This window comes from Hemicordylus capensis, chromosome 1 (genome assembly GCF_027244095.1).
Source record: "Hemicordylus capensis ecotype Gifberg chromosome 1, rHemCap1.1.pri, whole genome shotgun sequence".
In the NCBI taxonomy this organism is placed as follows: domain Eukaryota; kingdom Metazoa; phylum Chordata; class Lepidosauria; order Squamata; family Cordylidae; genus Hemicordylus; species Hemicordylus capensis.
In genome coordinates, this window is record NC_069657.1 from 365,412,495 (window position 1) to 365,424,525 (window position 12,031).

The following is a 12,031-nucleotide window of genomic DNA, read 5'->3' on the forward strand; positions in this document are numbered from 1 at the left end:
CCTATTTCCGGACCCTGTAACAGAACAGCATTTTACAACCAGTTTGTACATTTAACTATTCTGTGTGTGGCATGCCATTTTTGTTTCCCCCCAGGTTACACAGTGACACCGATTATACAGATGCCATGTGGAACCAGAGTATAAATGATTCCATATAATGTACACAGGTTTATGGGCCCACATCTACCCTTTGTGCTTGGGGGATGGGAAGGAAGTTTCACTCCTGCTTTAGAATGAGCTGGGTTTGCTGTAATGCAGTAACAGATCATCATGATAAACCAGGGTGGCACCAAATGAGGCACAGCAGCCCCTGCTTCCCGGCAGCTCTTTTTGCTACTCTCGCTCCTATTCCACCATGCCCCAGTATTAATGAGAGCTGCATTGCCTGCAGGCTGGCCATTTGTCAGGTAGAGCTGCATGGGCTGGTCAATGATTAACCAGCCCACACAGCTCTACCTGAAAAATGGCCACCCTGCAGGAAGCATGGCTCTCATTAATGCTGGGGTGAGGTGGGGTGGGGTGGGAGAAAGAAGAGCAAATGGAGATGCCAAGAAACAGAGACAGCTGCACTTCATTTGGCACCCCCCTGACTTGTTAGGATGGGCTGTTACTGCTGTAATGTTACAACCTAACAAAATCTCCACTTGTTCTAATCAGTGACTGACATCCTGATTAAATTACTCAGCTGAAGTCCTATTGAAACTCAGTAGGCCTTTAGAGTAACTCCTGAGTAGTACTACTAAGTAACTTAGTCTGAATAGTAGTCAGTGTTAATTAACAAGCCAGGATATGAAACTAGGATTCAGTTAAACCATACTTCCACACTATCAAGGTATTTGCATAGATTATCATAAGCACAAATTTGTGGCAGTCAACATCCCACCTATTTGGCCAATTTTCTGCAAAAAATCATGGGGGAAATTTAAAAAAAAAAAAAACACAGAGGAGCCACAAAATGGCTTCTTTTCTTTAAATGGCAGTTGGAAATGACCTCCAAGGTCATTTCTGGCAAACTCCAAACCATGGATAAGTGAAATTAACCCCTTATTTGCCAGGTTTTTCTCACTAATGCCAAGGTTGGGTGTCAATCACCCAACCGCAGATACGCAAAACTGTGGATAGCAAATCCTCATATAGCTGTCCACCTGTATGCATCTACACAAGTTAATAAATATTTGGATCTGCAGCAAAAATCAAATTTTTCATGAATTTTTTCTTCTTTCACAAAAAGGAATCTCCTTTGGGATAATATTTCAGATAGAAAAGCTTTGAATTAGTTGTTTTTTCATTGCACATTCAGGCAACTCGTGTTTTCTTCTATGTCTGGCATTCAGGAAGCAGTAGCAGCAGTTCTCTATTGTGAGCCTCTCCACAGACTGATCAGCTACAGCTTGGGTACATTTCCCCCTCCAAACTGGCCTTTTTCTTCCTAGAAACAGTGACATCATAATGTTGCCTAGCAGAGTTGCCCATGGGGTGATGTCAACAAGCACAGACAATGCAAACACAGAGTTTCCTCTCAGTGGGCTGGTTTGGTATACTTTCCCAACCCATGTAATTAAAAGGGGGACATGCCGAGAGTGTGGATATCCTGACCTGTTTTGTGGATATCCTGATGTCTTCCCAGCATATTCTTTCATTGCATGGAGGGGGCAGTTTCTCCAAAATTGTCACTCTACAAACACTCCAAATATCAGTATGTGAGCCATTGTCACTAGAAAAAAAGGATGACATCAAACAAACAAAAGACCCCAAACAGATGTCTACTGGGTGTGAACATCAACAAACAGGCACAAAATAGATAAACTTTAGGGGTTTTTTTGGGGGGGGTGAACTATAGTAAACCCCCCACCACCACGAAAGAAAAACACCTCAGTGTGGTGCAGTGAGAGCCAGCATTGTGATGTGGTGAGAGAGTTGGATTAGAACCAGGGAGACCCAGGTTCAAATCCCACTTAGCCACAAAACTCACTGGGCAACTCTGGCCTAGTCACTTCTCTCTCAGCCTAACCTACCTCACAGGGTTGTTGTGAGGATAAACATAAACATGTACACCTCTCTAGGCTACCTGAAGGAAGAGAGGGATAGAAATGTAATAAATAAAATAAAACAATGCCCTCTTTCGTGCCAAACATATATTCAGGATAACATTTGGTTCACCCGTAGTATGCAGTGAGTGGTGCTCCAAAAATCAGAGAGCAGGAAAAGAGAGTGATTTAAAAGGATTGTTCCCCACTTCTGCTCCTTGGCCTCAGCCCTTTCCTCTAGTGAAACAATACAAAGATAAGCTCTCACAAACACACATACAGAGAACTCTGAATAGTTCAGAGTTCAGTAAACAAGGGCATGGAACAAATAACTTTGGAAGTCCCAGGAATGAATTAGGTGCTAAACAATCAATTACAAAGAAAAAGGCAACAGATACAATCATCTGAAAATAAGACAAGGAAAAGAGGTCAAGACGGGCCCAAAAGCAATATTTAAAAGAGAAGGGTTTCCTTTGAAAACTCAGAAACAACGAACCAAGCAATACACACAAACTGTTGAAGCATGGGAGAGGTGGCTGATCTTAACCAAGCTGTGTGAAATAGAGATGGAGCAGAAAGAAAGGCTGCCCGTCAAGTAAAGCCACGCGGGCATGGTTTGTGTCCATATGGAGAGGATGAGTACAGTACAGGATCGGTGGAGCAGTGCTGGTGGCCAGTAATGCGCTCAGAGATGTATTGTTGGGTGATCTCTTCCTCATATTGGCCATTGCCATACAAGAGAGAAACTGCCAGGAAACTGGGTAGCACGGCAGCCCCTTGATTTGCATGCAGTGCAGGAAATCAAGAAGCGTTCATCTTGTGTTTAAAGGCAGCAGATGCTACTGTGCTGGGAGCTTTGGCCTTTTCAATGGGGGCGCCCAAGAGACGTGCTGTCAAAACACAGGCTTCTTGCTTAAGCTACGAAGCTCAGAAAGTGCAGGTAGTAAAGTAAGCAAATAAATAAAATAGAATATCACGTTTAAAAAGGCTTAGCTTAGTCTAACCAAAGGCAGCTGCTCTTTTTTCCCCTTGAAAGCTAGGAAATCACATCGTCTTCACAGGGCTGTATGTAGAAACAAGGAATGTGGCATTCAGGTGAGGCCTTGAAGATGCCATCATTAATTCAATTCTGCAAACAGACAAAAAAGCTTATTTACACTGTGGTGGTTTTTATATTATAGGGTTGTATTTTTTTCCATTTTTTGTGAGGTGTCTACCTGGAATTCTCTAAAGTAATTTCCACTGACAGCTGCAATACTTGCAGTGCAGAGCAGAGCAGAAATGATCGACTGCCTAGGATCCTTGTGTTTTCGTTGCCTCTTTTTAATCATGTCAAATTTCTTTCCCTCCATAATTCCCCATTATTTCCCCAGGAGATGAGTTAAGAGTTAATTGTCAAATTTGCATAGTAACTCAGCAAATAAACTCTCCAGTTTTCTTGCAGACCTTTAAGGCTCTGTTTTGGTTATAAATAACATATTTCTGTCTTGCAACAGCAGTGGCATTTCAGAACTCAAAGGAGAGGGCAGGGATCAGGAGACTCCTCCCACCACAATCCCTGGTACCTGAATGCCTTCCTATGTTCATAAGAACAGCCCTGTCGGATCAGGCCCAAGGCCCATCTAGTCCAGCATCCCGTTTCACACAGTGGCCCACCAGATGCCACTGGGAGCCTACTGGCAGGAGCTGAGGGCATGCCCACTCTCCTGCTGTTACTCCCCTGCAACTAGTACTCAGAGGCATCCTGCCTCTGAGGCTGGAGGTGGCCTATAGCCCTCCAACTAGTAGTCGTTGATAGACGTCTCCTCCATGAAGTTATCCAAATGCATCTTAAAGCCATCCAGGTTGTTGGCTGTCACCACATCTTGTGGCAGAGAATTCCACAAGTTGATTATGTGTTGTGTGAAAAAGTATTTCTGTTTGTTGGTCCTAAATTTCTTGGCAATCAATTTCATGGGATGACCCCTGGTTCTAGTGTTATGTGAGAGGGAGAAAAAAATTCAACAGCCCATCACTGGATAATGTTAGTAAGAAAAACCCTTAGAGTGTTGTAAAACTGTACGGCAGCATCCTTTATACTAAATCCAATCAGAGTGTCATTACAAACCATAAACTGAATGAATAACTGAATTAGCCAAAAGACTAAATATTAAAAGGATGGTTTGCAAAGTAAAGTATGCTTTGTTATTAACTTGTAAGCAATAATAATAACCCAGCTGTTACAGCTTTGGTAGCCCAAGAAAAAGTAGGGGATCAATGTAGAGAGTTCAAAGTATTTCCTTCCTCTCTAGTTCTTCAAAGCTGCAAAATACAGTTTATGATCTGTATACCACTATATAAGGTCAGAGTCTAGTCAGTAACAACGTGGCCCGGAGGCTGCATTATCCCATTGTGGCTCTTGGCTTAGAGTAATGTGCTGCCCATCAGCATGCAGATGAAATTGTAACTTTATACAACACAGATCTGTGAGCTGGAAGGAGCTCTGAAGGAAGAACATTCAACGTCATTCCCAAAGGATAATTCAAACAATTCAGCTTGCTATTGCTCTCCAAGCTAGCTGAAGTTCCTTCACAAAAAATCCAGAGGGCAATGCAACTCTGAAGAAGAAGAAAAAACTGAACTAACAACTGTAAACAAATGTCACCATTTTGCTACCTTCCAGACCAGTTTGGTCTTATGTTTAAAGTGCCTTCAGCAGAAGATATAGGGTTGTAGTAGTAGTAGTAGTTGTAGTTGTTGTTATTGTTGAAAGGCACAGAATACACATGAATTTACTACTTTATAGACACTTGTTTTGTGTTACCTTGGACTTCAGTTAGAGGGAGTTCCCATGAAAACTAATGGGGAAATGGCAACAGTTAATATTTGGTAGGGCTGTGCAGTTGTATCAGTCTAACAGTAATGTCAAACCAATATGCCCATTGTCTACACTATCAGAAGTATTGCATACACTATCAGAAATAAACGATGTGTGTGTGCTTTTAATAGGCATATTGGTAAAATATCGGGTCAATTTCAACCCAATTCCAATCGTGTTGTGGAGGCCATGTCAGATCGGATCGAATTGCAATTGATCCAATATTCTGTATGGTGCACAGGCCTAATATTTGGGTTATATTTTTCTTTTAAAAATATTTAGGTTTACTAAGAATATGCTTCTAACAAAATAAGCAAGCAAGCAAGTTATATTTTATAAGTTCATTAGTCAAATAAATAGGAGATTGGAATAAAAACTCCTATTTTCCCTAAAAAATTACACATTCTTCCAATGGTTCCAGAAGTAGGCTCAGTTTCTCTTAAAGTTGCAGTTAGTTTCTTCTCACCTCCAGGACAATTTGGGAGGAGGAGGGGAGGGGAGAAGACAAGGAAGAGGAAGAAGTTGTCAACCTTTTCAGAAACAAAACCTCAAGATTGCACTCAGCTCCCCACCTCACAAAATTTAGAGGAAACTTTGGCCTCTGTCTACCCAGGTTCGTTCTTTCTTTTCCTTCCTTCCTTCCTTCCTTCCTTCCTTCCCTCCTTCCTTTCCTTCCTTCCTTTCTCTATCTATGTATCGTATTTTAATGCCATCTGATATGTACATCTCTAGGCGGTGTACAAAATTTAAAACAATATTTAAAAGTCAACATAGATTAAAATACATGAGACACAATTAAAATGATAGCATAAAACAGTTGTTAAAACAAATTATTTAAATTATTTTAAAAATAATAATCAATAATGACTCCCATACTGTGCAGGATATTGCCAATCCAAGAGAGAAGTGCAGGTGCTGCTTGCAAATACAGCTTGCCCACACAGCTTGCAGAGGCAAGGCCGCTCCATGCTTTCTAAGCAGTGCATCACTGCAGTTGCTATGTGACTATGAACAACACAAGTAACAGTGGTGAACTTCTGTGTGTGGCCTATTAAGTTGATGGTAACACTTGTGAACAACTAGCACAAGGTGCCTCTTATTATGCCACATGAGATTTGGCGGCAGGTCGGTTTCCCCCTCCATTCCATTCTATGGAAAGATCAGAAGGAGCTGAAAGCAGGGACACATTATACATGTGCAGCATTCTGCACAAAGTCTGGAAATCAAAGTGGAGGAACAGTACTTTGTGAAAACAGGAATGCTGTTCCACAAATAAGACCAGCTAATTCAGCTAGACCAAATACTAATTCAAGAGACTAGACTGCTTGCATGAATCAGGTCTCCTTGAATAGTTGTTTTTCCCAGACGAGATCTGAAAAAAGAATAAGAATACTGCCTCTGATCTTTCTTTCTTCCCTCAGTTTTTCAAAAATTAACAACAAAAAAGGCATGGAAGTGAAAGGTGCTATTAATCATTGTCCCAAATATATAGCTATGTGTGAGGAAACATTTAGGGATTTATACTGGACAAATACATCTTCCAAACAGGGGACTATACATTACTACTACTACTACTACCACTACCACAACCACCACCACTACTGTACACCATTTTTCAACAACAAATAACCACAAAGAGTTTTGCATTAAAAAAGAATAATGAGAAGATGGTTCCCTGTTCTGAAAGGGCTCACAGTCCAAAAAGAAACACAAGGTAGACAGCAGCAACAGCCACTGGAAGGGTGCTGTGCTGGCCTTGACTGGGGCCCTGTTTGGAATAAATGTTTGGCTATCAGGAAGGAACCCTTAGCTTCTGAAAGAAAAAGTTCTCCTTACCAAAAAATAAAAAAGTTCTTGGCAGCCTTCAGAGATTATTGACAGGTGGCAACCATACTACTGATGGATGGTAAAGTTGTGGTTCATTTGCTTTCATGCCCATGCCAACTTTGTATCATGTACCATTTCAAAGGCAGAACAAGCCTTTGTTTCTCTATGACTCAGCTCAAGGGGTGGTTTTTCAGGAACTGCTTGCTGGGAATCATGGGCTAAGGATTTGCCCAAACAGGCTTGGGCAGCCACAGGAAGGGAAGGAGCGGTTCCCTTAAGAAGCAGGTAAGCAGGTGCCGAAGCAGATGCTGTGTCAACGTCACATGCAGACTGCAGGGAACAGTGCCACAGCCACGTGCAACCTTTGGTAGAGTGAGTGCCACACCCAAAAAAGCAGGAGGGGTGGCAGCTGAGCAGGTAGGGACCTGCTTACCTGCTTATAAAGGGAACCACTCCATGACCTGCTGAACTGGTTTGACTGTGGGCACCGAAGCTGGTTTGGCGCTTCCCTAAGGAGGCACCGGACCAGTTCATGCACATCCCTATGGGAGGCAAGAGAAGAAGGGCAACCCCCTGTGGCAAGCGGGGCTAGAATCTAAACATTATGTATTACTGGCACACAAAACCTTGAATTTTAGTGATTAAATGAACACTTGGCATAGCACTTCTGAAAGGCTGTCAACCCCTGCTGAACTATGGTTATAATGGCATAACATTATGTCAGCATTAGTAGGCACGGCCATAGTGGGGCTGATAAGATGGCTCTGCCAGTTTCTTTAGAAGCAGATCCATCTGCAATTCTCAGCTCTCTGCTCTTTCTGAGAAGTGCTAATAGAGTACCTCACCCAGTTCCTCAATTCCCATGAGCTCTGTAAATGCTGTCATGGCTATCAAGGGAGGACGGGTTTTTCTAATATTTTGCTTAGCTAATAGTAAAAATACTTCCCTAATGGGCATTGAAGGCTAGAAGATGCTTCTTCAGTGGTTTCTGATATGTGGCAGCTATTAATTACAACGTGCCCCACCTGCTTAGGTAGATGCCAGAGGGAATTGGCAGTTTTACTGTAGCCTACAAAGGAGACAAAAGTCTGAATTTTGTAGTGGCTGAGAAGTTGCAAACTGGAGACATCTTTGGTAAATGATGCCACTTCAAAGAATAGCACTGTCTGTGTGGGTGCTAGCTAGCTCTTCCACGCTCAGTGTGTATGTTTGTAAATACAAAACAAAACACTATTAGTGCCCGGTACTATCTCCTCCCAATTGAAACTGTCCCTATAAAAGGCTGGACTTTGGGCAGCTTTCAGACATGGCAGACATATTCACTGTGCAGCAAGTTCAGGTCCTGGTATAATGTCCTGGCCTGTGAAAAGCACTTGCTCTTAAACGTCCTTTGACATTTGCCTGTATGTGAAAAACAGTATTAGTGAGGGTTGCCAACACTGCAGCCATTTTAACTGTGCAGAACATAGAGAGTAGACACTTGCAGTAAAAGTAGACCAACCTGTGTTATTCTCCATACTTGCCTTGGTTTGTTCCTGTTTTACTATTCTCAGCCTTGTGTCCCCTTGTTGCAAAGATGCGAGTTCTGGGTAGTATAGAAAGTTGTTAAATAAACAAATAAATAAATGATGCGCTATAAATGATTGAACAGGAAGCCAACTTTAAATGAGAAAACAAGAGTTTGATATTACTAACTTAAAACACAGGCTAAGAAAACAATAAGCAGCCTAACAGTCTCTTGTGCAGAGAGAAGGAGAACCTCTCAGTTTGAAATTCAAGACAGCAAGTGACAAGGAAAGAAAAAACCACAGTGACTCCACCACCCTAGCCAGTACCCAGACATGTTCAAATATGTTCAAGCATGCCCCACACAAAGAACTGAGGCACCGTCCATGGCAAAATCCCGATACCTCTGCTGTTCTTGGACTACAACTCCTATTATCCTGTCACAATGGCCACATTCACATGTAACACAAAACCAGAGGTCCCTTCACCTCCAATTTTGCTAACAAAATGCCCAAATGTGGCGAACTACAGTTAAAGGAAAAAATGGACGCACGGTTTCCCTCCCTAAACTCCGTGGGTCATCTTCAGTTATCACTTGGTTTCATAGCCGCCACTTCCAGTTTGGCAGTGCCAGCATCCAAACTCTGGCACCACTGTTAGCTTTCTCCACAATCAGAGTTGAGGGAGGAAGCTCCTCCCTTTCTCCGGCTGCTATTGGCTGTGCGGGCTGTCCTTCAGGAAAGAAGGAAGCCTGCACAGCGAGCTATCCTGCCTCTCTGCAGTCTTGCTGACTGCAGAGAGGACACTCTCCAGAATACCCGAATGTGGACAGAAGAGCAGTTCTGTGTTACATCTGAAGGTTGCCAATGGTTCAGCCACTGTAGTTGGGGATGATGGAGGATGTAGTCTAACAATATTTGGGGACTGAGATATTGAGTCCTGAGAACGACTGAGAACTCCTGCTGTAGCACAACTGTTCCTCAACCCATCTTCTGCTTCACTCACTCGACTACTCTCTCTAAGCTAATATGAAGACTTTTAACTCTGACTAAAGCTGTTCCTAAAGGGGTGCCACCCCCCAATACTTTCCCCATTTTCTTTTCCCAATATCGAGTCATTAGCATCTCCAGGATTGTTAGTCTGACAATGGTTGCCAGTTCCTAGAGACTCCAGGCCCATTATACTTTGTTGGCAATCCTCACTAATATTATTTTTCATGTAAAGTCATAATGCCAGAGAGAGTTTACGTGCAAATGTTTACTTTTTCACTGACCAGGACATTATGCCAGGACTGCACAGATAAAATACACTGCACAGATAAAAGCTGCTTGAAAGCTTCTTTGAACAGAATAAGAAGCTGGTGGAGAAAAGGTAACGCAGATCCTCCTCCTCTGCTGTGCATCTCTGATCAGATACACACCCTGCATGCTGCTGTTTTTGTTTAGAAGGATCTATAACAAACTGCCCTGAGCCATTTTGGAAGGCCGGTATACAAATGAAATAAATAATAAATAATAATAATAAATAATAACATGGAGCCACTAAGATGTGTGCACATAGCATGTCCTTAGGCCCATATGAAAAGGATAGATATAAGGAGCTGCATGTGGTACATATAAAGCGCTGCAACTATTTACCAGGGACAGTCCCTGTTTCCTGAGTATGTCCTGCTAAATCACTGTGCCCATTTTTACCTCTTGGGGTTGCCTTATTCAATTTTTTTTTTCACATGAGTTGCTAGAGTTCATCAAGATTCACCTCCCTCCCTGGAGTCCCTCGAAATTAAATCTCCATGAAGGTGGGTGGACACTTCATGTCACAGGAGAGGAGAGCTGGTCTTGTGGTAGCAAGCATGACTTGTCCCTTTAGCTAAGCAGGGTCCACCCTGGCTGCATATGAATGGGAAACTAGAAGTGTGAGCACTGTAGGATATGCCCCTTAGGGGATGGAGCCACTCTGAGAAGAGCAGAAGGTTTCAAGTTCCCTCTCTGGCTTATCCAAGAAAGGGCTGAGAGAGATTCCTGCCTGCAATCTTGGAGAAGCCACTGCCAGTCTGTGCAGACAATACTGAGCTAGATAGACCAATGGTCTGACTCAGTATATACAGTAGCGGCTTCCTATGTTCCTATGTCTCTAGACCACCCTGCCTGAAAATGAGTGCACTACACTAAGGCATATGCAGCACACAGCACAGAGTGGGTGGAATCCCATCTTCAGCAATGTGTAATCATGTCCTTGGGCAGCAGTCTAATGGGTTATTAAAGTAAAGTAAAGTTGTGCTGTCGAGTCAGTGTCGACTCCTGGCACCCACAGAGCCCTGTGGTTGGCTTTGGTAGAATACAGGAGGGGGTTACCACCATTGCTTCCTCCCACGCAGAGTGAGATGATGCCTTTCAGCATCTTCCTATATCTCTGCTGCCCAATATAGGTGTTTCCCATAGTCCGGGGAACATACCAGCGGGGATTCAAACCGCTAACCTCTTGCTCACTAGACAAGTTATTTCCCTGCTGTGTCATTAGGTGGCCTGAGGTGATTATTACAAGTATTTAATTTGCAAAACATTGTAGAGTATGGGCTTGGCTCATCGGCTTTGGTAATACAGAATAATATGCTCCACCTGCACTTCATTATATGGACCTTCCATGTGGGGAATGCTTTTAGTCAGAACTGCTTACCATGTCTCTCAGGCTGCCTGGCCACATTCCCTACACATTTATAGCCATGTCCCTTTTTTCACTGGGGAAACAATGGAGGGACATGGGAGTTCTTTAGAAGCATATTCATTGCACTTCAGTGTAAGACTTGCTTTTTATGCATAGAGAGAAGCACCTCCCACATTGCTGTAGCTATGTCACTGGAAGGAGCCCACCACAGTGGGATTCTCATCTTTGCTTGACAGCTTTGGATCTTCAGGTAATATTTAACAGCCTAGTCTGAAGTCTTGCTACATCAACAAACAAGTAGCTTAGGATGGGGCATGCCTGACAACGATGGCAAGATTGCTGTCCTCAAACATGATGCTATTCCAGCAGTCCCGGTAGACACTAATACGCACTTTTAGATTAGGGTGCTGGATCAGGGTGCTTGAATCGCTGTGAAAATCAAATATTTAAAGCCCCCAAATCACAAGGTCCCAAGTCATGAAATGAGGCCAAATAGGAAAGGAGAACAAAATGTATTGGAAATCAGCTCCCTAATGGAAAAGGCTGTGAAGGGGTGACCTTCTCAAAGTGAGTATTTCTGCTGGATGATACCAATGAAAATTACAATTACTATTATAGCAGCTAGGGTGGGAGGGAATGCCAGAGGAAAAGAAAATGACATAAAACAGATGCAGGACCAAAACAAAAAACTAAAAAACCAGGAAAATAGCAGAAAAACAACAGTGTGGTTGCCAATAGCATTGCTATTATTTAACACATAGTTAGTGCCAACATTCCCCTGCCTAATGGGCTTGCAACAATCTTCATTAGACAGACAAGACAAGGAGAAGAGAAGAGGTCAAGGAGTGACCAAGGAGAAATGAGTAGTTGTACTAAAGCAGAGGAGAGAAAATCCTGGTGGCCATAAGATTAGGGCAGTTCAAGAAAGCAAAGGAGGGTCACAAAGAATAATGTAAAGGGCTTACTTATTAAATAGATTAAAAGATGACTAAATACCCTGTTCTGCTCTGGTTCTGAATGAACTAAATCCCCCAAAGTTGTTTCTGTTGATATGGCTTTAGAATCAGCTGCTATGATTTACAACAGTGATTGTCACTATTTTCCTAGTGGGGGGCACTTGGGCATAAATGCTTCAATGTGAAAGCCATTT

General features: G+C 42.7%; 1 protein-coding gene and 1 long non-coding RNA gene across 3 annotated transcripts in view; one reads left to right on the forward strand and one right to left on the reverse strand.

The window, feature by feature from the left end:
* Positions 1-12,031, reverse strand: part of NOX3 (NADPH oxidase 3) — a 340,950-nt gene that overhangs the window by 321,312 nt on the left and 7,607 nt on the right. Inside the window, exon 2 of one of the 2 annotated variants that reach the window (XR_008315665.1) lies at positions 8,213-8,296. The exons of the other annotated variant lie outside the window; for it this stretch is intronic. The gene's annotated coding sequence lies outside the window, so the exon portion shown is untranslated. The remainder of the gene's footprint in view (positions 1-8,212; positions 8,297-12,031) is intronic. 2 annotated transcript variants of the gene reach the window in all.
* LOC128344126 (uncharacterized) overlaps positions 1-12,031 on the forward strand; it is an 89,388-nt gene that overhangs the window by 65,024 nt on the left and 12,333 nt on the right. The gene's annotated exons all lie outside the window — the stretch shown is intronic.